The sequence below is a fragment of the Diceros bicornis genome, chromosome 20, assembly GCF_020826845.1.
Source record: "Diceros bicornis minor isolate mBicDic1 chromosome 20, mDicBic1.mat.cur, whole genome shotgun sequence".
In the NCBI taxonomy this organism is placed as follows: Eukaryota; Metazoa; Chordata; class Mammalia; order Perissodactyla; family Rhinocerotidae; genus Diceros; species Diceros bicornis.
In genome coordinates this window covers 47,816,335-47,844,297 of record NC_080759.1, presented here as the reverse complement: position 1 = coordinate 47,844,297, position 27,963 = coordinate 47,816,335, and the positions used below count along the sequence as shown (strand labels likewise).

General features: G+C 40.6%; 1 protein-coding gene across 1 annotated transcript in view; it reads left to right on the top strand.

The window, feature by feature from the left end:
• Window positions 1–2,516: 2,516 nt before the first annotated feature.
• Window positions 2,517–27,963, top strand: part of BASP1 (brain abundant membrane attached signal protein 1) — a 55,147-nt gene continuing 29,700 nt past the window's right edge. The window contains exon 1 of the mRNA XM_058564307.1: window positions 2,517–2,684. The gene's annotated coding sequence lies outside the window, so the exon portion shown is untranslated. The remainder of the gene's footprint in view (window positions 2,685–27,963) is intronic.

Below are 27,963 nucleotides of genomic sequence, written 5' to 3'. Positions count from 1 at the left end.
AGAACACCTAACCCTGATGGAAGACAAAATTGAGGAAATCTGCAGTCTCCTTGGTGTAAGATTTTGCCTCCTGTTTCTACGGTAACCTGTGATCCCTATTCCAATCATACCTTTGAAAGGCTTGTTTTCTCCATCATGAAAATTTAGCTAGAAGCACTGGGGGTACCGAACTTTAGTTTTTATGTTGTCTTTTTTTTGGAAAAAGAGAAAATAGAAAGAAGATAATATCCAGAGGCTTATCATGCAAACACAATAGGAACATATATTTACTAATTTTAAGATGATTTACATGCCTGGAAGGTCAAGGGCTAAAAACTGAATGCTAAATGAAATAACTACTCAGAAACCCTGACAAATACACTCAGTAAATGTCTTCAGCATAAAATTGCAAATGCTCATCTAATTTGATGGGATAAAAACTTAGAGACTTGCTCACAATGGTTAAAAATGTTATAGCCCAGTAATTTTCAACCTGGAGTAATTTTGCCTCCCAGGGGACATTTTGGATATTTTTGGTTGTCACAACTGGTGGTATGTATGTGGTGGTGGTGGTGATACTGGTGTGTGCACTCTCGTGCTACTGGTACCTAGTAGATAGAGGCCAGCAACGATGCTAAACATCCTACAGTGCACAGGACTCCCTCCATGATAAGAAATTATCCCCCCCAAACAGGAGGCTGAGAAACCCTGCATCAGCCTCATAGATGGTGAGCTGGAATGACGGACATATTTTGAATATATTAAATTATTGAACATTTATGTTCAAATAAATAAAATACTTTGGAGGCAACCGTAGTTGTAACTTGCTTCCCTGTTCTTGTACTATATTTACTTCTCTGTTACTTTATTTAAATGGCAAAAAGAAAAAACGAAAAAGAAAACAAAATCCCCACAGTTTTCTTACCACCCTTTGGTTAAAATAGGAACAATTCCCAGCTGCATGCATTTGTCTAATCTGGTGCGGCTGCATATCTACTGTAAATACCTGTTCAGTCGGGTAGTCAGGTGTTTCCACTGCAAAATCTCTAGCGTGGTAGTATTGAGTTGACATTGCCATCCCGCTTAATTTAAATATAGTTAAGTTCTAACAAGTTTTTTTTTGCTGTTAACCGAAAATGGACTTACCTTTCCCCAGTTGAATGCGGATGCACTTGTCTTTGGCGTCTGTTCCCCAAAATGTCGTTACATTTTGTCACCTTGATTTTGGAGGACAATCCTACCCCCGAATCCGCGCCCAGGTCAGGAGGGCAGATCCACCCTAGAGGAAAACCTGTAACGATCGTTTTTGTGCTGGGATGTAGGCGAGCATGAAAGCGATCCACACACAGCCAGAGGGCGCCAAAATGCTGCAAATGCACGTTCCCAAGGTTCAGACGGGTTTTGCGGGAAGGTAATATTGGCTTTTGTCTAATGAAAGAGCTACCGTTGTAAACGATGTTATGTTATTTTTTTTCATTTGCTTCTTGCCAACAGACAAGGTGAGCACACCTCCCCACCCTGGTGGTTATTTTGTGTCCTGGTGTTAAACAAAGTGGCAGCCCCCCAGGGTAGCCCGACACGCCGTAGCTGGCCACGGCTTTGACCCGTGCGCTTCTGAGCAGCGCCGTGCGGGTTTCCTCGGAAAACCCAGGCTTCCCAAGAACTGGTGGCCTCGATGAAAGCACAGACATCAAAAAACCGACGGTCCCTTTCCTCGGGCTCTTGTCTTCCCTCCTTCCTCTCCCACGTCCCGAGAGCATCCTCGCAGGGGCAGCGCCGTCCGCCCCGCCAGCTGGACCTTAGCGGTAGCGCTTGCCCAAAGCCACAGCCTTCCCGGCTCAGCCCACGGTGTGCGGGGGCCGCCCCGCCGAGCGCGCCTCGTCCGCCGGGGCGCTGCCCAGACGCGCCTGCGTTTGGAGGCCACCCTCCACCCCGCGGACATCTGTCCTGATGCGCTGAGGGGAGCCACCAGATCACCCCCCACCTCACTGCCAGCCTGGGTATCAGAATCTTAGCCGGACGTTGCGAGCGGACAGGATTGGGGTGCTGAGAAGGGTAGCAGGTGGCAGGGGGCGTCATTCATCATCGCAAGGCAGCCCCTTAAGTCTGAGCGAGAACCCGAGCACTTCTTATCCAACCGTTCCAAATAAAAGAAAGAGAGAGAGAGAAGTGCCCCTGGACAGCCCCGGCGCAGCAGCGGAGGGGGAGGCGGCGGGGTTGGGGGGAGGGGCAAGGGAATGGAGAGGAGTGGAGGGGAGGTCGGGGGGGAACCCGCATAGAGGGCAGATGAAGGGAGGCACAAGGATGGAGGGAAGAGAGGTGGGAGGGTACTGGGATGGAGGGGGGTTGAAGGGAGGCGGGCGGGGCACGGGGATGGAGGGGAAGGGAGGGGAGGAGGCGGGCGGGGTACGCGAGAGGAGGGAGGCTGGGCGGGCGGACGCGCCGGGGGAGGGCACTGGGCAGGAAGGGGAGGGGGAGCGCGAGCGCGAGAAATGCAGAGGCTGCAGCGGCGGCGGCGGCGGCAGTAGCGGCAGCGGCGACGGCGGCGGCGGCAGCGCTCCAACTCGCTCCTCGCTCCGGGCTCCGCCGTCGAGCCGGGGAGAGAGCCTCCGCCAGCGGCCAGGCACCGGGCCGGACGACGCCAGCGACCCGGGGCCCTCGGCGGCACCGCGTTCACCCAGGGGCGGCACAGGCACCCAGAGCCGGTAAGGAGGGCGCCCCGGTGGCCCCGCCACCACCGCGGACCCGGGGCGCCGGCTCCCCGGGGGCCTCCGTTCCCCCACTGCACCCCGCCCCACCCCCGAGGCCCTTCGTTCTCTCTCCACGGCGCAGCGGGGTGGGGGGTGCGGGCCTGATCGGACGACGGGGGGCGTGGGATCCCTCCATGAGGGCCCCGTCGCACTTCGGGGATCTGGGGTGATGGGGGCCCCGAGGTGGGTGTCTTCAGCCACTCGCAGGATGGGGAGGATGGGGAGGTGGCGAGTCTGATAAATGGAGTTGGGGGTTGGGTAGCGGGAGGGAAGCTGCTGGTTAAGGAGAAATTGCCGAATGAGAAACCCCTTAAGCGCATTGAGTCCCGAAGAGACAATTTTGTGGGTCTGGAGGGAGCCTGTGTCATCGGAACCGTTCGCAGCCAGGAAGAAAGCGCTTGGTGCCAGGGGCGCAGCGGCAGAAGATGGAGGGCGGGGGTGGGGTGGGGCGGGAGTAAGGGGGAGAAAGAATACCGGGAATCTGATGTGATCAGAAAGAAGGAGGTGGCTTTTTGGTTTAGCAAATGGGTTTCCTTGACCCGTGGGACTCCTGAATCTTGGCTTGGGGTGGCCAAAGAATGCGAAGTTCACACGACAACGTGCCTCCAGAAGCACGTCTGAGAGGATCAAAGCCCTAGCCTCGGACGTGGCTGAATTGCCTTCCCACTAACCTGTGGGCTACCTCTGAGCATTTTATTTTTTGGAGTCTTCGGTTCAGAGAACGCGCCGGGCGCCCCCACTCGTGGCCCTGGCCCGGAGGGTGTGAGCTTGAACCTGACAGCGCGCGGCCCCTAACGGCCCAGCGCCGCTGGGAGCGAAGGTTTGGAGTTTAGCAGGTTTTCCCTAAATCGCTAACCCTGAAACTCCACGCCCAGTTCCTGTTCCCCCTCCACTGGTCCCCCCTGCCCCGAAAAATAAAAACTGCAGAATCCCTGGATCCGATCGCACACACAGTGCGCGGCTACAAACCGCATTCTTTTCATGAATATTCATCGAACGCTTGGCTCGGCTCCTTATCTGCTTCCCCAGAGACATTTCCGCCTTGAAACGAACTCCGTGGACAGCCTTTGCCTGTGTAATTTTCACGCTGCTGAAATTAGCATAGCGCACATGGGTGCATTTTTAGTACCTAGAACACGGTTGACACACCTCGGTCTCCCGCGAGGCCGCTAGCACATGTGTGGCGGGTTAAAATCTAACACTAGCATCGAGGTGGTCTTCCTGCCCCCCGCCTTTCCCCTGCCCCCCCTCCCCGGGACTACAGCCAGGGCTAACATATCCCCAGTACTGCGGGCAAAATGAATGAATCCGGGCTGTAATTACCTATTCCTTTGTCTTGGCCTCGCGCATGCGCCGGAGAGCAGGGTGTGGAGGGCCCCGGCAGCCCCATCTGATCTCTCCATCACCCACCCACCCAGTCCCTTCCCAAGCCGAGGAACAAAGGCGTTTGCCCTAAATGTTGCGTGAGACCCTTGGACGCAAGTGACAGTCTCTTCCGCCCCCCGTGTGTCTGTTTCTTCTTTTCCAGGCTATCTTTCATCTTTTGCCTTCTTAGTGATTTCAACTGACGAAAAATAAGATTAGCCTTTATGAAGAGAGCAAACTGTGGATTAAATATTTTCTGTAACCGCACACTCTATTTTCCTTTCTAGAGCCCCCCATTGTTCTTTTTCCTGTAACATCTTGCACCGCAGTGATGGGGCTCTCTTAATTTGCATCAATTAACCGTTTGACAGATTTTTGCTGCGGGTCATTTGATTAAGGGACATTGATCTCAAAACTGGCAGTAGGTATTGCCCCTAGTGTCACTACTTGGAAAAATTAAGACGTTTTGGCGATTATACGAACAAGATGGCCTACAAACCCGGAGCAGAGAAAATGGTTACCTTGTCAGCATCCTAACCCTGTCTGTTTTCTCTGGATTTCTATCTCATTGTTTCATTAGGAATCCCAAAAGGAGAACCCCGTGGACATGGAAATCCACTGATAGGGGAAAAAGAAGGCTGCCAGGGTGAAGATCGTTGATTAAGTTCATAATGCTTGCTTTTCTCGGCAATGTCTGACAGAAGCCGTTTGTATATGTACCTTTGATGGCTGATTTTCTTTCCAATGATATATTACCCAGGACATGGCCCTTTAGATTCCTTTTTGGGCTAGTTTGTTCTACCATCCAAAAGGAGATGTTGTATATATAAAACAGGAGCTAAATATTAATATTTTTGCAATAGTACATTATGCTTAGAAGAATTTTATGCTTAAGTATTCTCAGTATACCCTGGTAGGACAACACACGGCAGGAAAATGGAAATCGTCTCTTTTGTTCCTTTTAATAAAAATTTGATATTGACCAAGTTTAATATTTCAGGGCCTATACTTGGTGGGGTCGCTGCCTGGTACCCTCTCTATTCCTTAGTATTGAGTGGTTTATTGTGGTTTAGAGGGCTACACGTAGTTTTTTTCTTATTTCTTTTCTTTTAGGTTATGTTTTTGAGGGAGGGATGAGTTGGACTACAGACCAAATTCAATAGCAAATGTATACCAATATTCTCCATATTCGATGAGTCTTATGTTTTTGAGCGAGATAATTTTTAAATGGAATTAAAAAAATGATCAGTTACCTTATTCTTTTATCCAGCTGGCTTTGACAAGCTGTAGCAGGTGGAGAAAGGGAGCTAATTGGGCCTTTTGACAAAATACGCCAACAATGACTCCATGGACGGTGGCATTTCTGTCCTCGACTGGTGCTCATGCTTTCATGGTGGCATGCAGAAGAAAACCTTCTCTCCCACCAGACCCCCTAATTTGAACGTCTGATGGAAAAGCCCTAAGGGCTTTGGCTTCCTAATCATGGAGCCATCTTTATAATCTTCCTGGATTTACCAGAACAAACCATATTCTGGTCTAAGATGTGATGGGTTCGGCCTCTTTAGTTTTTTAAAAAATTTCACATCAAGAACAATTTCAAACCATTTTCATTCCATGGTCAAGATAACGAGCATGAAAAACTTAGATTTGGGGGAGATTTGGTCACTGTAAAATGGATGTCTGTGTTATTCACTGTAGTTTTGTGAAAAATCGCAAAATCCAAAACCATTTTTTAAAGCAATTAAGATACCATGTATATACATGTGTATACACACACATATATACATATATATGTATATATGAACATGCTATAAAATAAAATCTTATTAATGATAAGAAAATAAACTAGTTGGTATGGAATATTATTTTATAGTGCTTCATATTGGTTTTTGGAAAATAATCAATTTTATTTCTAAATATGTATGTAAAAGGCGGAGCCTAGTTAGTCTGCTAAGAAGCTCATTTCCAATTTCTACCCGTGTCCCCCTAAAACAAATGGATTGCCTTGAACATCTTAAATTAAGATGTTCATTTACAGGCTTAAAAACTCACATGAAACACTACTGAACTTTAAAAGCTGTAATAAAAAATGCTTTCTAAATAAAGGATTTATAAAATTGTTCTGTCTTATTTTTGTTATCCCTTGTAAAATTCTGTTTTGAAAAATATCAGAAAAAAGGCCTGTCAACTATTATTTGTCACAAACAATTGCCTTTGGTGTCTGATTCTGTTGAAAGAAATGCTTTGATTTGCCTAGGCCTTGACTTTCTTATGTGTAGTTTTTACCTACTCATTTTACACCTTCTTTACCAAAAGATTAACGTCTTCTTAATGATTGTTTTAGCTGGTAAACTGGACCAGGTAACTGTTGAGGAAAAACCCTGAGTATAGAGATAAGTGGTACATTCTCAGGGGAATGGGTGCAGAATCTGTCATTTTATCAAGTTTTCTCAACTCCCTCAATCCTTTCCATGTATTCCATCTCTGAAGACTAGATAATCCAATGCAACATGAACTTTACTCTTTGGCTTAATTATGGTGGAGCAACATCAGGAAATAACTTTGAGGTTGTGAATAGTCAGAATTGTTTTAAAGAGAAAATACTCTTGAAGTGTTTCAGGGAGGTGTTTTTTGGAGAGTTTTCCTAGGGCATAGTGGAAAGAAACCGGGTTTGAAAAATATCTATGCACTGACTAGGCCTCGTTGGGCAAATTACTTCAAACTTTTCTGAATTTCACTTTCTTCAGTTGTCAAATTGTGATGATAATTTCTATTTTCAGGCTATAATAAGGACCACACATTTGTCTAAAAAGTGCTTGAGTGCAATGGCTGGCTCTCATTGGCCCTTTGACCTCAGTCTGCATTTTCAACAGTCAATGAGATTGACATCACTAACTAATTTCTGTATATTGAGCTGTATTTTTGTTCCATGTTGATTTATCAAGACCTGAGGGTTTCGGCGTATTCAGTCAGAAATAGAATATCTCAATCTCAAAGATGCTCCAATATCATAATTCCTAACGCCTGTCCTCATGTATAGACGTGTTTGAAATTTTGTCAGACATTGTAAGGGAATTGCCCAAAACTGGATGGAATGAAGCCAGGATGGCCACCCTCATTGAATTTCCCATGGCTGCTTATGTAACTCAAGAGATAATTTTTTTTTTTTTTTTTTTTTACTTTTGGGAAAATACAGGGGTAGTCTTAAAACCACAGAAGTTCCCAGCCTGCCAAAGGAAGGATTTTGTTAAATGCCATTCCCTCCACTGCTAAGACAGAGATCTATTAAGTGTCACGTGAGAAAAATTGTCCAGTGAACCATATCAGGAGTAAAAGATAATCATATAGAATCAAATTCTTACCAGGATATGGTTAAATTGTAATTTTGAGAAGACAAAAGTCTAAGAGGCACTGTGATTAAACAGCATTCTCTTTTTCCCTCTGGAAGTCAAATGGGATGCAGAGAGAGTCTCTGAGTGTGTTTTCCTTCTTCTGCACCCTAAGGTTTTAAATAACTTAAAAAAATCAGGCTTTCCAAAGGTAATCGATTTTTTGCACAAAAACAGGGAAAGCAGAGGTGTTGTGACTGACTAGAGGGGAGGTTGCGATTGAGCAGGCTTAGAAGTCTAGGAATAAATTCCTGAAAGCTTTAGAGATTTAGATGTAGAAACCATCTACAAGCACAGCAGGGACCCAGGGCATAAGGAAACATTTGACGATAATATAGGGAAATGGTGTTCCGTGGGGAAGGCAAAGCATTTACATGACGTTTCCTCCTTATTTATGAACTTGTTTTTGAGTTGATTTGCTTTTCTTGTACATTTTGGATGACGGAGGAAGGGCTAGGCTTCATTGGTCTGTTTTTTGAACTTTTCTTTGAAATATATATTTCAGCCATTGTTTGTACATTGTATAGGGAGTATGATGTTTAGAAATCGTGATTTAGGAGGGCTGGGTGTGGTGGAGTTGGACTTAGGAGCCGGATTCACTGGGTTAAGAATCTTGTCTCAGCCATTTACTAGCTGTGTGACCTTTGGCAAATTGCTTAGCTTCTCCGTACCTCAGTCCTCATCTATAAAATGGGGGTTACGATATAGAGTTATTGTAAGGATTAAGTGAAAACGGCAAACACTTAGGATAATGCCTCACACATATTCTGTGCATGTTAATAATGCCCATTCACTGTAAAGTGGTGAGAGGCCCAGCTTTTTACTTCATCCTCTATGTTTATAGCTACTCATATCACTGTTTCAAAGAGGTCATTATTGCAAGACTGGCCAGTGGTGGTGCCTTGGACAGGAGTTGGTTGAACACGGAAGTCTGGTTTAGAAAAATCCTCCAAGTGTGTAGCTATGATACCTTGAATATGTTGCCAGGACACTTGTACTAGTTTCAAAAGTCCAAGGTGGATACAACTCCAGCCTCCATACTGAATTGGTATTAACATGAAAAAAAAATGTGAAAGTCTTTGGAACTTCAGAGACCTTGAGAGAAAAGTTCCCTGTTTTGATATATTGAGATCTGGACTCAACAGTGTGACCTTGGATTTAACTGTATAGACATAATTCATTCAGATTCCTAAAATTACTTGGCTTTCTTGTGTCCTAAATCAAGATGCATTCATTAGCATTTGAAAGGAGTGTCTTAATCATAAGTACTAAGACTGACATGTGTAAACCAATTTAGATATTTAAAATTCTAAGGACACAGTATACCTTTTTACCTTCCCACATCCCTAGCACCTCCATCCCAGGAGTAAAAGTGAAGCTTGTATTATGAAGGAATGTAAAGGTGATGTCACCTGTTGACAAAATCTTTGGAAGTAATTGTCCCCATGAGACCTTAGTCACTGTAGCCTCTTAAAAACAAAAAGAAGTTTCACTGGAATTTCAGATATTGGGGATTGATTGATCTTGGAATCAGTTTGAACCTTTCAGGTGTTTAGTTCAGGGATCTGCCCAAATGATTTGTTTTTGGCTTTCTGGACACTGGGTTTTGCTCTTGAATGAAAGTGAAGTCATTCTCATTTTGGTTATTATTTTTTTAATAGTTTCTTTAAATGAATTTTGAATCCTATGGATTCAGGAGGGAAATTATATTCTACTTTATCTGTCAGGCAGTCACAGTAGGAAAGAACTTTTGCATATGGTGGTTGTATCTTTTAAAAAATGTCCTCCATCAAAAGGTGTTTTTTTTTTTTTTTTAATCTGGAGAAGTTAAGGGATGAAACTGGACATTGGTTGACTATTTATTTTATGTCATATGCTCCAATTGAATTTTATCCCCTCACACAAATTGTAAGATGCATTTTACCTGTGAATAATTGAAAAATAGAGGGTTAAATAATGTACATAAGATCCTGGAGCAAATAGAAAGTAGTAGAATTCGAATCCATGTCTGCTGGCCCCATTGTGCTTGCCAGTGCTACATTGTACTTCCCATAAACCTTGGCTGTTTTATCTTACATAATATGGACATTTGAGGATAAAATGGATAACTTTCTAACACATTAGCATCTTCAATATTCATTTAGAGAGAGTTGTACTAAGTTCTTCAATGAAAAATTATTTATCATAGAAGAGAGACAGTGTAGCATAAATATTTAGTTAGTAGATACATTAAGTGACCTATAGATTAGAAATGCTTTTTGTCAGGGTGAACATGGATTAATATCCTTAAGTCATTTCTTTTCTAGTGTGATGATGGTGATGGCTGCTCTTAATAAGGTATATAGATGAAAGTGGATTTGGATGGCTCCTTCACTGTTCTCATTACACTTCACAGGTGGAAGCAGTTACTTGAAGGCCTTACCTGTAATTCTACATTTGGGACACTAATCAGAGATACTTGTCGACCCTCTTCCAAGCTATGTAGTTAGGGCTGCCTGATTAGAAATACACCGAGTCCTAAATTTGTTAACCTGTTTTCATTCTGCCTCCATGCAGGATTCATTTACAGAAAGTCGGTGGCTGCTTTTAAATACTATCCTAACTACAACCTCAGTCGTTTGTAAATACATGTGTCATCGTAACGGAAGGTTTGAAAGCTCATGACTAAAACACTTGTTTTGGAACTCAAAAGGGTCTCAGAAAAGTTAGTGGCTTACTCAGGGTCCCATGAGCTGGTTTTGTAGCTGAGTGGAAACCCAGGTTATTTCCCAATAAGGCCTCATTCCTACTGCCCCTCCCTTCTGGCTAATTGAGGCAAACTCTTACTCATTGTCTGCAACTTAAAAAAAACATTCCTACCATTCCTTTACCCTGGTACCATTTTTGAAAATCCAGTCCTGATCATGTGTCTCTCCCTGCTGCCCTCTCCCCTGTCGTGCAGAGAGAACATCTTCTGCCTTTTGATGCACCACAAGTGTCCCTTGTCTCTGCTTACTACGTGCTACTGCTTTGTCTATGAGCCATCTTTCACCCTCAACTTATCTCTCTTTGCTTCTTTATAAGCACGTGATTTCCTTCATATGTCAAAGAACTTACGACATGCGTTAAGTGAACTTTGTTCATACAACTTAATTTTTGTGTCATATTTTTGTTTTCCTCTTAAAATGAACAGTGGTGGAGGGTTGGGGGCTGCAGATGGAGGGTACACGTTTGCACAGACAGCCAGTTGGTTTCAGACTAATTTGGGGGCTGTAGAGCGAGTGGAAGAGTCAAGCGTCATGCCCTGCAAATGATCAGGAATCTCTTGGAAGATCCAGCACGCACAGTGTGTGGAGAGGTGATGGATGGACACAAGCTTTTACGCCGATCACTAGTGTTGTCTGGCTCATGGGTGTGACAGCTGCAGAAAACACAAGGTTTAATCTTTTTTTCTTTAGAATTATCGTTTATAATATTTGGGCTGATTTAGAGGATTAAAAGAGCTATAAGTTTCTGAAGTAGCCACTAAAATAGGGAACTTAAAGTACTTAAGTTGTTAAAAATTTGACACTTTATAAAGCTTAATATTTGGATGTTTGAAACTGATTTTAGCAGTGTAAACTGTTTATGTTCATTGTATTTGGAGAAACAGTGAAAAGTTTAGTTTTAGATGAGACACAATTTTACTTTCATATTTAAAATGATCTATTTAGACATTTCAATAAGTGGAGAATAAGCTTTGATGAATTTACGTTTTTCCAGGGAAACCTGCAATAAATAAATGACTTCACAGTTTTTATAATGCTTTTAATTATTACAGTTTTGCAGGTTCAGAAATGCGTATATTCCTAAAATAAACCCAAATTAAAATCTCTTTTTTAAGTTTATGAAGAAATAGATGTTAGAGAACAGCTTTTCCTGGTTGAGGTTTCTAAATTACAAGTTTCCTGGATTGCTTGGCATAGTGATTTTGAAAAGATCTACATAATTTACCTGTTGACAGCTGTTCAAAACACCATTACCACGTAGACTAATAAAATAGCCAAGTTAAGTAGTAACAAGATCTAATTGGGGAAATAGTATATCAAAAGGGAAAACAACAGTAACCATCTTGTAACTATGAGAACATCCCTATTTCTTAAGGAAATATGGAAGAAAGTTCTCTTCAGAATTGTTGGGTCTTCATGGAGTACTTGTCTTAAGCTTCTTTGGCTTATCTTGGAAACTGTAGGGGCTATAGGAATATTTTGCTGTCTTTGACTTTTACAAATGTCCTCAACTGTTTCAGTAGAGGATAACAGTGTCTGTATTTGCCTTAGGCATATTTAAAATCATTGGGGAAAAGGAAAATCTAGAGAAATCAGTTATTTACAGGTGGGGAGATTCGAGATGACTTTGTCCCTTCCTCTATCCTGCATTTGGTCAAGAAGGTAGGGTGAGGTTATGTGGCCACTTGAGTGTTTACTAAAGACATTGATATGGTTAAATAAGGTGTTCTGGAAGCTCTGAATGACTCATTTTCCTAAAGAAAAAAAAAAGAATCTCAATTAACAGTTGGTGGTAACAGTAGCTCTTGGGGCTTCTCATGATCCCCCAACCTCAGTGAACACCACTCTATTGACAGGAGGTTTATCGTGGCACTAGGGTTTTATTGGTAACCCTGGTGATCTTTTGTTGAGACCTCAAGCTTTGAATTCCCATGGCTCACCCAACTGGTCTTTAGAAACTTGGTTCCAGAATGTTCGGTGTTTGGTTTTCAGACAAATAGTAACAAGTGTTTGTCCTGATGTTCTCCAGAAGGTTGTTAATACAAGATTGATAATGGTTTCCCAGGTATGTGTTTCTTCATGTGACTCACATCTGAATGTTACTTTTCTGCCTCATCCAATCCAATGGTTGATTAACGGAGGAGACAAAAATGTTAATAGCTTACTCCATTCACCTCCACTCTTTATATTCTTACTTGTTTTGTTTCCACCATCTAGAGAGCTTAGCTTTGATTTAATCTGTATTAAAGTCTCCTGGGTGGTTGGGTATGGGGGGTCATCCTAGGGGAACGCAACTGGCAGCAGTGCAGACAGAAGTAGCTATACAATGGGATTATAACACATGATTTCACTAAGGGAAGAGTTGTAGTTTTCAATGGAATAAAGGAATTCTACTAATATTTCTAAGATATTATTTTAAATTTACTACTAACTCTGAATGCAGAGAATATAACAAAAAGTGAATTTAACAAAGAAGTGAATTTAACTGTCCACAGGCTTCACATCTCTCCCCCTCACCCAACCATGTTAATTAGCCCTTCCTGCTTAAAAATTATCGCTTTGTAGTACTTTAAACTTCCATGCTGTCAATAGTAACACATTCTTTGACCATATCTTTGTTTCCAGCAACAAATATTACAATGTTAAGGGGAGAAGGAAGTGGTGGTTAGCGGGAGCAGTTGGCAAATTAGGACAAATGCACTCATGGTACCCATTTAACTTGCCTTCTTTAGACCAAGAGCTACTATTTGTGGGTCTCATTCCTGAACTGATCCCCATTGGCTAGGCATACTACCAAAGGAGGATCCTTTGTCGTTTCTGTAGTGAGATAGCCAAGCATCTCAGATAAAGGGCAAAGAAGTCCAGAATGATGTAATACTGCAAAAAATGCTACTGCTGTTTCTAAGGGGAGGGGAAAACACTCAAGCCACTTTTGAGTTGGGCATGATTCCCAACTCAAAAAGAGTGGAAAAGGGTGTGAACTGGGGGAGATATATCTAAAAAACAAAACAAAACAAAACAAAACCCAAACCCTTAGGGCATTTAGACAGTTGTTAGTATTAGTAGCACACAGCATGGGAAACCAGCAAGCCCTGACATGTTAGCAATTGTTTGCATAGTTTACCTGGTAGAGAAAATATCTAACTGCTAGAAATATGCACTGTGGTTAGTGTGAGGTTTCATTGGCTGGGCACACGTTTCTATTTAAATCTGATTCTGATAACACATTTAACTGCCTCCCTACCTAATTAAACAGTCCAGTCTTGAGAGAGGGAGAGGCATCTGTGAGCAATATATTTCTTGTTAAAGATTGAGGTTTGTAAAACCCTTCTGAAAAGGAGGAAATGGCTGCACTTGAGGGAAGTGTCAGCACCGTAATTGTGCAGCCACGTTTCTTTAGAGAGAGAGGGGAACGCCATTCCTTTCTGTCCCCAGGAGTGTCTGGATTCCCCTTGTGTGGGCAGGATTTCTGGTAAGTACGATACAGGAAGCAAAACTACAGGCAGCAAAACTACGTTGTTCTAGATTAGCAGTCAATGACCTCTTGTTTCTCAGCCACACCCCTCCTCCCTCTAGTGTTTGCAGGGGAGAAAGGAGAATAGAGCGTGAGAGGAGGAGGGGAAGGGATAGGAGAGGTTGGAGATGCACGTGCAGTGATAGAAGTGGTAGAAGGCAGCAGTGCCTGTTCCTCTATTAGTCTACTGGAACTGCCATAACAAAATACCACAGACTGGGTGGCTTAAACAACAGACAGTGGTTTCCTTGCAGTTCCAGAGGCTAGAAGTCCAAAACAAGGTGTTGACAATCCTTGGCTTGCAGATGGCCACCTTCTTGCTGTGTCCTCACGTGGTCTTGCATCTGCACATGCATCCTTAGTGTCTCTTCCAGCGTGTCCTGATCTCTTTTTATAAGGACACCAGTCCTATTGGATTAAGGCCCACCCTAATGGCCTCATTTTAACATAATCACCTCTTTAAAGGCCTTATCTCCAAATATGGTCACATTTTGAGGTACTGGACGTTAGGGCTTCAACACAGGAATTTTGAGGGGGACACAACTCAGCCCATAACAACTCATGTTTCAAGTTAGGAAAGGGGGTTTATGGTGGAGAACATTTGAAGCTCCTGTACAAAACGCTGCTTCGCTTGTCCCTGCCCTCAAGAAGACGGGAGTGGGGAGAATCAAAAACACTTGAGACCCTGATTTAATCCTCACAAACCCATGTGGGGCCAGCGTAAGTGTCCCCATTTGACACATGAGATGTGATAAGTTAATTTCCCTAAGAATCACATCACTAGAAAAGGTGGATCCTGGTATGAGATTCAAAGTCATGTTTCTGTGGCTCCATTGTCCTGGAGATGGCAAAGGGTGTATGCAGGCACCATTCCCTCTGTTGTACTCAGGACGGACGTGGGTACATGGAAGAGGCTTCAGAATCCTCAACACAGTGCTCTAGGCAGTCACCAGCAATCAATAGGCATTGACATGTGGTGAAACTTGTTTTTCATTGTAGCATTATATTATTATGCTTTCCCTCTGCCTGAAGACTTTCCTATTTGGTTATCCATATACCCAAATATTACAAGAGAGTGAATAAAGGAAGAGAGAAGGATTTACTTAGTGCATGTAGTATAAAGAACTAGCCAGTCTTTAGTAAATTAAAATGGAATTATTCTGGGAAAGCCCATTTTAAAATCTCCTACCAACAGTAGCAATGGTAAAGAGCCCTTTTTATTCTAGATGGTAGAGTTGACCAGATGTGTAGGCCAGTTTCAAATCCTATTCTAGCATTTTTGCTTATTGGTAGGGAGTCACTATACAGAATCTTAACTGTGGGGAAAGTTTTATTGGATGGAACTTGAAGACATTAGAAGACAGAGGCTTTAACCAAAGCAAATGTGGGAGGAGTGGTTGGAGTTTTAATAGGTTTCTACACAGTGAGACACTTAGGAGTGGGAAGTAAGTAGTGTTGGGAATTATGTGAAGTCTTTGATGACCACAAAAATCAAGGCTAATGAATTTTTGGGCCTTTCCAAGCAATAAAACAAGTAGTGATACTTAAGGGTTTCTTCAAGGGGCATTCTCAACAAATGTGGATGTGGGTATGTCTACATTTAACATTTTAGAGAGGCTCTTTTTTTTGTAAATTGGTTTTTTTTTTTGAAGAAGAAGATTGGCCCTGTGCTAACATCTGTTGCCAATCTTCCTCTTTTGTCTTTTTTCTCCCCAAAGCCCCAGTACATAGTTGTGTATCATAGCTGTAGAATTGTAGCTCTTCTATGTCGGATGCCGCCTCATCATGGCTTGATGAGCGGTGAGTAAGTCCGTGCCCAGGATCTGAACCAGTGAACCCCGAGCCGCCGAAGCAGAACATGTGAACTTAACCACTGTGCCACTGCACTGGCCCCAAGAGGTTCTTTTTAGAAAAGTAACTCATGGTTTTTGAGGGTGCCCTCTCAGATGATTCAATCATTGCTTTTCTGTTACAAATTTCAGGTCACGTCCTGTTGTGTTAACTATGGCCATAAAAATATTACCTCATTAACACACAGTCTAATTGAATATAACAATTCAATTTTACTACATCAGATAAACCACTGGCCCTAAGATAATTGAAAGTTGGTTCTATTTAATATCTTTCATAAGAAATTTCACTGGTAAATTATTTTCTGCATAGAACATGTAACGTGAGATCTTGTAGAATTTTTTTAACTCTTTAATTTATGCTACGTCTAGTTTCAAGCCAATGTCATGGTCCTTTTTTTGTGCTCACTTTATTGGTCAATTGCACCTGCTTCCATTCATTCCAGAAAACTGGGCTCTTCCTGGTAATAAAGCTCTATCAAGTCTACCTTGTGATTATCTCTCACATATGTCCATTTCTCTCTACTCTAAGCCATGAACCTGGTGAAGCTTCTCTCTCTCTCCTTGATTACTCCTTGATCATCTAAATCTAAGTATGGCATTCCTGTGCCTAAGACTTTGCATCATGACTTTCTTTTACATTTAAAATAAAATATAGTCTCTTACATTTAAAATAAAATATAGTCGTGCATCGGTTAACAACAAGGATACATTCTGAGAAATGCATCGTTAGGTGATTTCATTGCTGTGTGAACGTCAGAGAGTGTACCTTACACACAGCTAGATGGTATAGCCTACACACCTAGGCTACAGGGTACTTAATTTTATGGGAGCACTGTCATATATGCGGTCCATCATTGACTGAAGCATCATTATGTGGCACATGACTGTTTCAAAATCCTTTGCTGATCTTCCAACTCCTGCACGTTCACCTTCTATTTTCCTCTTCCGCCTCTTTTCATCCTCCCTCTCTCACCCACCCTCTGTTCTCTAGGCACGCGGCCCGCCTTTCAGTTCTCCCAATGCTCCAAGCTCTTGCCTACTGTTCCTTCTGCCGGGAATGTTCTTTTTCTCACTGTTCAGGTAGTCCTCAGCTTCAATGCCACTTTCTCAGAGATGCCTTTCTTGACTGTCTCCACACCTCTCGAAGCACTCGGCAGTTTTATTGCTGCGTTTATCAAAACTGATATGATTATTTAGTGTCTCCACTCCTCTCGATGAAAAGGATGAGGAGGCAGGGATGTGTCGGTTTGTTGACCCATAACAGTGCTCTGTAGCCTTCTGATACCTACCAAGCACTCCATATTTGTTCAACGTCAAAGTTTGCCTACAGTACATTATATTCATGGAGGGCACGTCTTCTGAAAGTCACCTTTGGCGGCTGAGATGACTTCCGTTTATGGACACTAAATTTCACCTCATCATTTGTGCTTACCGTGAAGATAAATATCTGATGAACTCCAATTAGTGTAATTATTCTGTTTCCAGGCAGTAACCTTAGTAATAATTGTTCTAAAGCCCTGAGACATTACACGTAATTAGTACTAATGGCTCAGGCATCTAAGCTTCCTCCCAAGGTAGAGTCTCCAAGGAAGAATGAAACTGTGTATTATTTGCGGGAAACAAGTAGTGTTACACTGGGGGATATTTTCAGAAATAAACCACAATGAGTGACAGCTGAGGCTGATTGTAGTTCCGGGCCTCATCTTTCTTCCAAGTCACTGAATATCATGGGTCCGCTCCAAATCAGTCATATTGAGCAACCTAACCAATGCATTTCTGTAACAGCCTTTGTGAAGTTGGGAGCATTAGGCCCCCTGATGTGCATGTGGTTTTAAATCTTTACACGTTAGTGGATTATAAACCTAACGAAGTAAATATGAATCTGGTCCTGGTTCTGTGCTGTGATGACTTACTCTAAATTGCGAGTTCCTCCACGTCAAGATCTTGCTTCGTTTATCTTCAGATGTCAGTTTCTAGCACAGAATCTGTGGTCCAGTAAAGGGCTGAATGCACAGAAGGGCATGTTTCATGGCCATTTGACATCATGCTATGCAAATAAGGCATATTTCAGAATGTCGTCACCTGCCTTAGTTTCACATCCGGGAACCAGCTTGTCATGAACCTTAGCAAACATCACAGTGCTTTCTTTGGGGGAGATAGATACAATTACGACAACATTTGTGATTTACTCCTCCCACCCCCTGTTTTCATGCACTCCTTGATGGTCAGCATTGAGCTATCATTATCTTGTCCTTGAGTGTCACTGGCCTTAGTTTGAACTAAAATTATTAGAGATAAATATTTTCGCGTCAACCCTGAGATCTCTCACAGGTCAGTGTCTAGTTTTCTCAAGTTGATTCTTATCGATTGAATGCTTATTAAATAAAAAAAGCTTGTAATTTTTACAATGATATGAAATTGATTTCTAAAGTAACCTGTACTTAAGAAATAATAATGCAGGTTTCCAGTAAACAAATCTAATCTGGCGATACAATTTACTCATTCTAAAACATTTCTAGATATTGATATTTTATTTGCAAAATTCTTATTTTAATAGATTTCTTTTTTACATATTAAAAGTGTAGTTATATTTGAGGTGATGGCAGGGTCTTTGTTAATAGTTTGCACCTGTGAGTTGAGTTGGGCTATAAGACATTCTCGTACTATCTACATGATTTATACCAAAAACTCTTGCTACTTTTACTATTAAATGGTATTTGTCTTAAATTACTTAAGTAATTAATTTTAACAAATTTTAAATTACTTAAAGTTTGTCTAAAAATTACTGTTTGTCTTAAAATGGTCTCATTTTAAATGACTTCATGTTATGAACTATACCCAGTGGCGTTCCCTGCGGCTGTGACTCCTTTAGCTCCCATTTGCATGTCATCTAAAGGAGCTAGCCGTCAAGAGAAGGGAGAGCACAGCTATGGATCATCTAATCCGTAGGGTCATGTCCATGTGATTTAAATTGGGTGGTAGAATAGAAAGGGCAGTGATAGCTCTTTGCAGTTAATTTTTTATCTTATGCACTATTTATCATCCCTAAATCACCATATTCATTGCTGATTTCTCACATACCAGACTTCGTGTTCTGTTTTGAAGCCTTGGCCCAGGTTGTAGATTACGTACTTGGAATATGTAATTAGCTGGAATGACATAGTATCAATGGTTGAGCAGCAATTTACGACACAGATGAGTAACTGGATGACTGATACACCTTTTGATGTGTATTTCCAAGCAGTTTACTAGATGATATTTTCCTTCCTTTAGTTTATTTAAACTCTCTGATGTGATTTGGCTAGGGTGAAGGTGTCATTTTTGTCTTGAAATTGGGGAATATAAACAGAAAAGTTGCTGTGGCTGCAATAAGAAGCCCATGGCATGGTTGATGTAGATGTTTAGATTTCTCCGTCTCTGAACTCCAGGGAATATTCTTCATGGGCCTCAGTCTTCTGCTGTTGAGGGCACATGCGTCACCCCCCTTCAATTGTGTGAAGATTATTCTATTTCTGCTCTATAAATACATTACTGGGTTGGACACACATAATGTACACTTACACATTTAAAGTGATAAGTAAAAAAAAGAAAATTATTTTATATAACTAAAAGGTACAAGTATTGCTTTTGTGATGGATTCATTCTTTATTTAAAGACCAGTAGCATTTGTAAGCATATTTCTAAGACTAAGCTTTTTAAAAGCAATTCAAATGAGCAGCTGACGGGTTTTTCTATTCTGTTAAATGCAATGTGGGAAAATACAAACCACATTAAAATATTGCAGAATTAATGTTTCTTCATTGAACGAGCTGGGAGATGCAAAGACCTATTTCTTTCCTTTTAAGGAGCTTATGGTTGGTGAAGACAAACAAGTATAGTACCCAGTAATTATAGGGAGACACGTATTGGTCTGTAGATACGTGGGGTAGACACATTAGCCAGCAGATAGTCATTACGTTAACTATTTGGATCAATCATTACCTCTGTCTTTTCTCTATTCTGCTGCCTGTCAGTAGATCCTCCTCTTTCACTTGACTAAGCCATGTGAGATATTCCAAGTTCAATCAGCAATTATTTTAAGAGTTTTATGTAAATATCACTTTTGAGAATATGGAATTCAGGGTTGATTTCATTTAGTTCAAAGGTCTTAATCCCTAGATAGAAAAGACATTTACATGTCTGAAATTTCTCTCTAAACAAAGTACTTTGGGATTATAAATGGAAGGAAAAGCCTTCTAAGAATAGTTAGTTCTTAAAACACAGTAAGAATATGCTTTGGATCTCGGGCAGCATCCTTACAGTAACTGAAGGACTTGGGGAAATGTCCTTCCTGCCAGGCTAACTGTCTGAAGACAGGTTACTCAGCTTGAGAAACAGAGAGAAGAATTGCTGTTGCTCCTGTCTTCAAGATTCTAAGAAAAGCACACATGGTTCTCAGGATCCTTCAGATCTTTATTCTAGGGAGGTTACTCCTTGAATCTAACGAATGGATGGTGTTTGTCCTTCGTTCCAGAGAGAGATGTAATCCCTAGGAACACGATGAGGATGTATGGAAATGACTGAAATTGTCTCTATACAAAGAAAACATTTTATTTGGGTAACACCTGCTTTGGAAAGTGTTAATTCCAGAGTTTCTTCATGGATTGGGTACGTTTGCAGCGTTATGTTGATAACACATGATTTTTCCAGTAATGTTTTGTCATAGGAATTACATTTCTCTATGTATCTAGTCCTGTTTGTCTTAAAGTGCTGGTTTCTCTTAACTCCTGAATTGCACATAGCTTACAGAGGTAGCTGGGACTCTGGAACATGATTTTTTTTTTTTTTTTTTAAGTAAATCTCCCATGAAATTTAGGGCAAGAGTAGTAACCAATCTCTGATCTTTCCTCTAGCCTTCCCCTCTAGTCTGATGTGTGTTACCCATCATCTGTAATGGCTGATTGACAAAGAATTACTTCTCAACCTTACAGGGAAACTCCTTGGACACAGGAGCCCTGTCTGCTTGACTGTTGTTTTTCTAGAACTCCAGGCAGTAGTCAGCCCAGAGTAATTGCGCAATATGAATCAATGTATTCATCTTCCAGATTATTCTACCTTGGGGGAGAAATGCAAAAATGATTTATTATTACATGTATTTAAACCAGTGTATACATTTGTGGGGATTTTGGGCAAATCATTTAGAGAGCTAGTTTCCTGGTTGATAAATAGAATTAAAGTCTTCACTCTTTGTTGATGTTCTATCGTATGTTGATGTTCTATGTTGTTCTATGTTGATGTTCTATCGTAAATAATTAAATGGCTACTGAATATATTCTGAGAGTATATCCTAAGAGTTTAGTTTTCATGTCATTGTTTTTTTAAAACAGAACTATTTTAATAATAGGAATTAAAGATTTATTTCAAGTCCTGTTAGCCCGGATATCTAAAAGTTGAGTAGTTCAAATGTGGTGAGTAATGCATACTTTTAATTAGATCCTTATCTTAAGAAAAAATTCTTAATAAGCAGTCTTGATGTAAATAAATCACAATTCTTCCTATCAAAAAAGCTGCTTGTGCTACTGTATAATTCCCCTGAAATTCTTAAGAGCTGGAATTTTTCTGTATACCTTTGAAAGCTTGTTAATGGAATCTTCCAGCCCACAGCTGCAGGAAACAACCAAGAATTCTTTGTGGAGGTGTTGTAAGGAAGACTGATAAGGCTGTCTGATTAGGGACAAGGAGAATCTTTCTTGAGCTCTCCGGAATGCTTTTCTGAATTAAAACACAGACTAAAGGTCTGTGCTTAACGTTAGTGACTTGCCGAGTTTTCATTTCGAAGAAGGAAAACTGCTTAAGTCTATGGTTGAACTTGAGTGCACAGGTGTAGATTCTGGAAATGAGGTGTTTTTAAATGAGGGTTCTATAACTTATCTCTTAGGTGTTCCTTGATTTTGCTTTCTAAAGTCAGTCCTTGTAGTGTCACCAAACCGGTACGAAACAATGTGTGTGTGAAGAGGCCGTTTAATAATATAAATGCTTATTGGGGGATTATTGTCTTTTCCCAGTTCTCAGTCACATTCTCTTTTGGATGGATCTAAGCAGTTCGACACTTCTACTGACACTTTATTTGGTTTGTGACTTGAAATATTTTTGTGAATTATACCCATTCTAATGTCTAGGTGCCTTTTTATTTTCTCTCTATTTAAATTGCCTCCTTTTTTCAGAACATCACTGGACTTTCCTTCTTCTTAAAATCTTTCTAGATTTCGTTTGATTCCTCTCATCGTCTCAGCCTTCTTATACAGGAAGAGTGGTCACTATTTTCATCCAACTCAATTTACAGAGCTGACTATCTGAATTTTTATTGAAATCAAAATAAAACTTCAAACGAACTGGAGAAGCTTGAGCCTCCCTTCTCTCCCTTTCAACTAACACTACTGATGTTTATTTGGAGATAATTTGATGTTTATTTGATGAAACACGTAGTTAAGTGTTAATGGAGACTAGTGTCCAGCTTCAGAACAGTATGCAGAAACCACTAATATTCTATATTGAACGTTTGATACTTTGGGTTTCCGTGAAATCCATGAAAGTCAGGAGCAGAAATGCACACCTGGCCCCTAAATAATCTCAACGGAATGTACTGAAGGGTAGTCATAGCCATTCACATCTAAACTTGACCCACCGTTTCTTCTTCGTCTCCTGACATCTCTTCCTCCTGCCTCATGCCATCTCCAGTTTGTCATCCCGTTTTCCATCACCGTGAACTGTTCGTAATTACTGATAAATATCTGAAGTGTGGCATAAATGATACGACTATTTAAACATGACTCATTAGGAGTTGTATTTAAATATTGATATAACGATGACTTTCCAAAGGATATGTAGAAATTTCCCTTTGGGTGTAAACTGTTACTCATCTGCTTTCTATTCAACTTGGCTTATCTTCGGTGAACTTTTAGGTATATTTCTACTCAAATGAGGACTGCCCAGCTCTTTGATAAACACCTAGAAGAGGAAGATTGGTTTAGTGCTTGTTCATTTTAGCCATATAAGAAGCCAATTTAGCTAGCTTCATCCAGTAAAATGTATAAATGGGTTGAGGATTAAAGTCACACAGCTCCTTATCCTTACCTGAATAATCAATCAACACGACTAAATATTACACACTGCCTTTAGCTCTTTCTGAAAGAAGGTACTGCGTATATGAAAAGTCTCCTTATTCACTTTGTTTTTTCTTGGAAAACCATTTTTGAAGTCACCAAACTCAGGGTCCAAATAAAATAGGCCAACGTTAGTACATGTGACAGAAGGCCGTATATTGATGATAACCATTGACCCCACACTCACCCTGGAATCTAGGCCTCAGTGCCCTGAAGGATGAGTTTAGCTAGCCCAGGCCATTGATTAATTACAGCTTCATTGATCTTCCTTTCAGGGCCTTGAAAAGTACGGCTGATCCTAGGTAGGACCCCATTAGGAATTCAGAGATGTGTGGGGTATTTGCATCTGATAAGTCCTTTTATGGTTGAAAACACAAGCTTCTGTTAGTGAAGCAAAACTCATCTAGTCTGGATTCCCTCCAAATCTGTAAATTTGTACTTATTCAAAATCCACTTTACTGGTACCCACCGTAGTGGTAGTGGGGTCCTTAGAAGTGTCACCCCAGTAGCGTGGCGTTGTTTGCTTTCTCTTTTTCAATCTGTAGTCCTGTAGTTGGCACTGTAAATAGGGATGTAATTTCAAAGACTCTACTAAATAAAAAGCCTGGATTGTTGTGATTTTGATTCTAAGTTGATAACATAAAACCATCATTACAGGGAAGGCGAAACTATGCAAAGATTTATTTTTTAAATGGGCATTTCACAACATTTTGTGATCTCTTTTAATTATAATATTGCAGAATAAAACCTTTTAGTCTACAGAACACAGGCTTACCATGTGCCAAGCAGATAGTGTTCCAAGCTTTACAAAGATTGACATTTTAAGATATAGCAACCTGATGAGGTGGGTACCGTTGTTATCCCATTGTACAAATGAGGAAAGTCAGGCAGAGAGAGATAAGTAGCAGGTCACGTAACTAGTGTGACTCAGCCCTTCTTGGTCTACATTCCAAGCTCTTAACTTGCCAGAAGCATTCCCAGTCAATAAAAAAATCTTAATTTGTTGCTTCCAATTTGGGTAACTTTTCTTTGACTTCTTTCAGTAAGTGCTGAACATTGGCTGCATTTGTTGGAAATGAGCGAGATTCTAAAGCTTTCATTGATGGGTTTTGGAACTGGAGCAGAGCCAGTGTGTACAGCGGTCACTGTGCCTGTGAGCCCCTGAAGGCCGCCAGTGTCCCAGACACTCCCTCCAGTCCCTTTGACTGCGCTGGGTGGGAGTCGGGCCTGTGGGACAATTCACTAAAATAAAACAGAGGCTCCAGACCCACTGACCTGCCAGGAGTTGGAGAATCCAGCTGTGAAACCAGTACATGGAGCCAGCATGCAAACTTGGGGTTTTCTGAGACTCAAACTTACGGTTTTTTAAAATAATTAAATCAGAGGACACTTAGTGGAGATATTGAACCATACTGTGGTCTCCCCACAAAATCTGAGGTATCTGCATTTTAAGGGTAAGTGGTTATCTCAAAGAAAATGACACCTCTGTCATTCACTCACATTCTGTATGCTTTCTTGAGTAGCAGACAAAGGAGTCAAGTCTGAGTAAGCTGCTCTCTTATGCAGCTCCTTGGAGTAAAAAGGCATTTTTGATGCACCGTTAATAGTCTTAGCGATTCCTATCAACTATTTCGAATGCATAGTTCCTTTTTTCTTTTAAATTTTATTGATGACAGTTAATGAGAAAGTAAGGAGAGGGAGAAGTTTTAGTATACATCCATATCTGCAATGAGTGGGTATGAGAATGATCCTGTGGCTTTGTCTGTCTGTCTCTCTCTTTCTCTTTTTTAATAGATTTTTTAGAGCAGTTTTAGGTGCACAGCAAAACTGAGCACAAGATTTCCCATATACCCCCTGCCCCCACACATGCATAGTCTCCCCCACTACCAGCATTACCAAAGTGGTACATTTGTTGCAATCCATGAACCTACATTGACCATCGTAATCACCCAAAGTCCATAGTTTACATTATGATTCACTCTTGGTGTTGTACGTTCTGTGAGTTTGGACCAATTTATAACGACACATATCCACGACTATAGCGTCATAACTTTGTCTTTTAATAAATGCTCAAGTCAAGACTTCTCATTTAATTTAAGGGGAACTAAGTGATTGTAGGTTCATTTGTTATGTCACTATGACTTATTAATGTTTTAAAATCTTTAAACAACAAAAATGATTAACGTTATTTGTAATAGTACATATTTGCTCAACTTGTTCATATTCCTATGGAGTGGAAGTTTAGAAAAAAAAATCAACCCAGTTAAAAAAAAAAAAGGTAAGCATCTTTTCCCGTACTAAAAAGAATTTTTTTGGAGAGGAGGGCATATCTTTAAATAAGTGAACATGTGCTTATAAAATGATGTTTTCATAAGCCCTCCCATCCCCAGAAGTTTGCGCCTTTCTTGAAATCTGAGTATGAGAGCAGATGGTGTGTGTAAAGGGAAAGAGAACATTTTGCAACACCTGTAGTAAACCATCTCCACCAGACCCACATGATAGGTGATGAAAGGGCATCATGATAGATCCACCTGGACTTAAATCCTTGTTCTATGCAATATTTATATCAACATTGGCTTGGGTCAATTCCTCCAACCTTCTTAGCTTCAATTACTTCTGTGTCTGATTTGACATGAATGATCTACCCCTTGTTTGTAAGGATTCTCCAGACACAGAGTAACCCCTCAAAAAAGGGTGGCACTTACTGTCACTCCGCTCCCTGCTCTAATCTAGATCTTTGTTTCCATCTAATGTTTATGACAAATTGTAACTCTTTTGTTTGTGAATCTTTCTTCTTTGTTCATGGACTGTCTTATCATATGATCTTATCGTTGGTGAACCTGTCTTATTTGCGTGTGACTCTGACTATCTCCCTTATTAGCCTGTAATGTAAGCTCTACGCTACCAGCCCGGGGTCTGTCTCATGCATGGCTGGATTTCCAGCTCCCTGCACCTTGTACGTCCTCAATGAATATTCATCCTCTGCCAGCAGAAAACAATGCACTGGCGCTCTTGCCAAAGTGTTCATTAGACACAATTCCTCCAGTGCAGTACCTGCTGGGTACTGTGTGAAATCAGATAGAGTTCATTCCTTGCAAACATATCCTTAAGCTGTAAACTGTAAAACAGGGTTGAAGATTTCTAATTGATATTTTAGGATCTCAAATATTAGAATATAACTTTCTATTCGGCAGGAATCTATATATTAAATATTTCCAATGTATACCTTCTTGATAATAACATATACATTATACATTCCCCAGGTCTGGAGGACAGAGTAATTAGGTGAAATGTTGGTCCAACATCATATGCTTTTTAAATTTTTTTTCAAATAAGTAATTGAATTCATGCCAGTATAATTGGATTGAGGCTTATGAGGGATCTGCTTTAACTTCAGACTGGATTTTGAATAGTGTCAGTTTTTGTTTGATTGGCTTTATGTGTACAGGTAAAAAATGTATTGAACCTCAAATATGAATAAAACATAAGAGTGTTGTCCAGAATCAGGAAAACACATTCTGGCTTAGGAGTACGTTATCTATGAATATCTGGGGACCTATATTCTAGTCAGTAATTCCTGCCCAGTTGGGGTCTGACATTGAATCCTGGGAGTCATCTCTTCCAACTCCCCATTTTAGGAATGAGGGAGCTCATTGACAGAGAGACTATGGGTTACCCATAAGTACACTGCTATTGGGTTTACCGTCAGATTCTAAAGTTACTTTTTAACCTAAATGAGACTTCATAGTACTATAGGCATTGAATATGTATTTGTGTTTATGTGCATTGAAGATCCTGTAATTATAGTTTTTTAAAAGATAGTTAAATGTTAATATTAAAATAAGACATTTTTCTCTGTAGTGGCTACCAAATAAATTATATTAAATTTAACATTTAATATTGAATTTTAATATTTAAATTTTTATTTTTAAAAATTTAATATTTAGAAAATATTAATATTAAATGTTTAAAGATTAAAATTAAAAATTTTAAATTATTTTTTGCACTCTCATTTTGAAGATGGAGTTTATGTTATCATTATTGATACTGTTTTGTCTCAGTGGAGCTATTCTATTAACATTGGTTTCACTATTAAATTATAATTGCTAACAAACATTTTATAATGCTAAATCTAAATGCCAAATATATGATATATTTGTATATAAATTTATAAATATTACTTTGCCTCCATTATTAATTCCGTTCCTTTTATAAACGTTCTCACCTCAGCAATTTAATATATGAGATTCTGAGATTCATGATAAATAAATTTTACAGGCCTTTAAAAATTACTAGGCTCTCCATAGAAAGTTACATAATTTTTTCCCCCTAGGCGGAGAATCTCCCAGATCTTTACTGTTTGTCTGTAAAAAGAAAAAATACAGAGAAAACTTGCCAGGGTGGGAGAAGACAAAAATAGAGAAAGGGATGAGGGAGAGAAGAAGAAAAAGGAGAGATGGAAGGAGAAATTGAGATCAGAGTGCACACACACATTGCTCAGGATAACTGCGGTATTAAATGGAAGCACCAGGATTCAGAACTATGTGTGTCTCATGCTTGAGCTTGCGTGTTCGATTTCATGGAGTCAAAACGTAAAAAACTAGGGGACAGTAGTGAATTACTGATAAGTTGAATAATATCAGTGAAATGTATATGTAGGGCAAAAATGTCAAGAGGACTCTAGAAAAGGAAAGAGACAGATATTTTCTAGAATTTTCCAGGAATTTTCTAGAATTATTGGAGAAGGCTTCATGGTAGAGCCCCATCATACTCAAAGGTATTTGGAGGAGGTCTTTCAGCCAGAAGTAATAGCCACAACTTGGCTCAGATTTGAGTATGGGCTTAGCCTCTTCAGAGGACAGTCTTGACCATCTTGATAAGAGCAGAACTCTCTTTGTAAAAGACCTTTGGAAAGGTATCGAGTCTAGATCACAGGCGTCACGACAACCCTGAAAACTAGGTTGAAAACTGAGCCTGCCTGATGTCAGTGAGGAGCCAGTGGGACTGGTATTTCATCTGAGCATGAATACTTATTACTGAACAGTGCTGTGGTTCCCAGATCTACAGCTCTCCAATGCATGTTGTTGTTGGGTGGAAGGAGGGCAAAGAAGCTCATGTCCCAGGAGCTAAACTACATGCAAGCTAGTCAACATGAGAAGGGATTTTTAGATTTAGAATGGGGTCCTGGCTATTATTTCAATTATTGCTATTTAATTCGAACTTT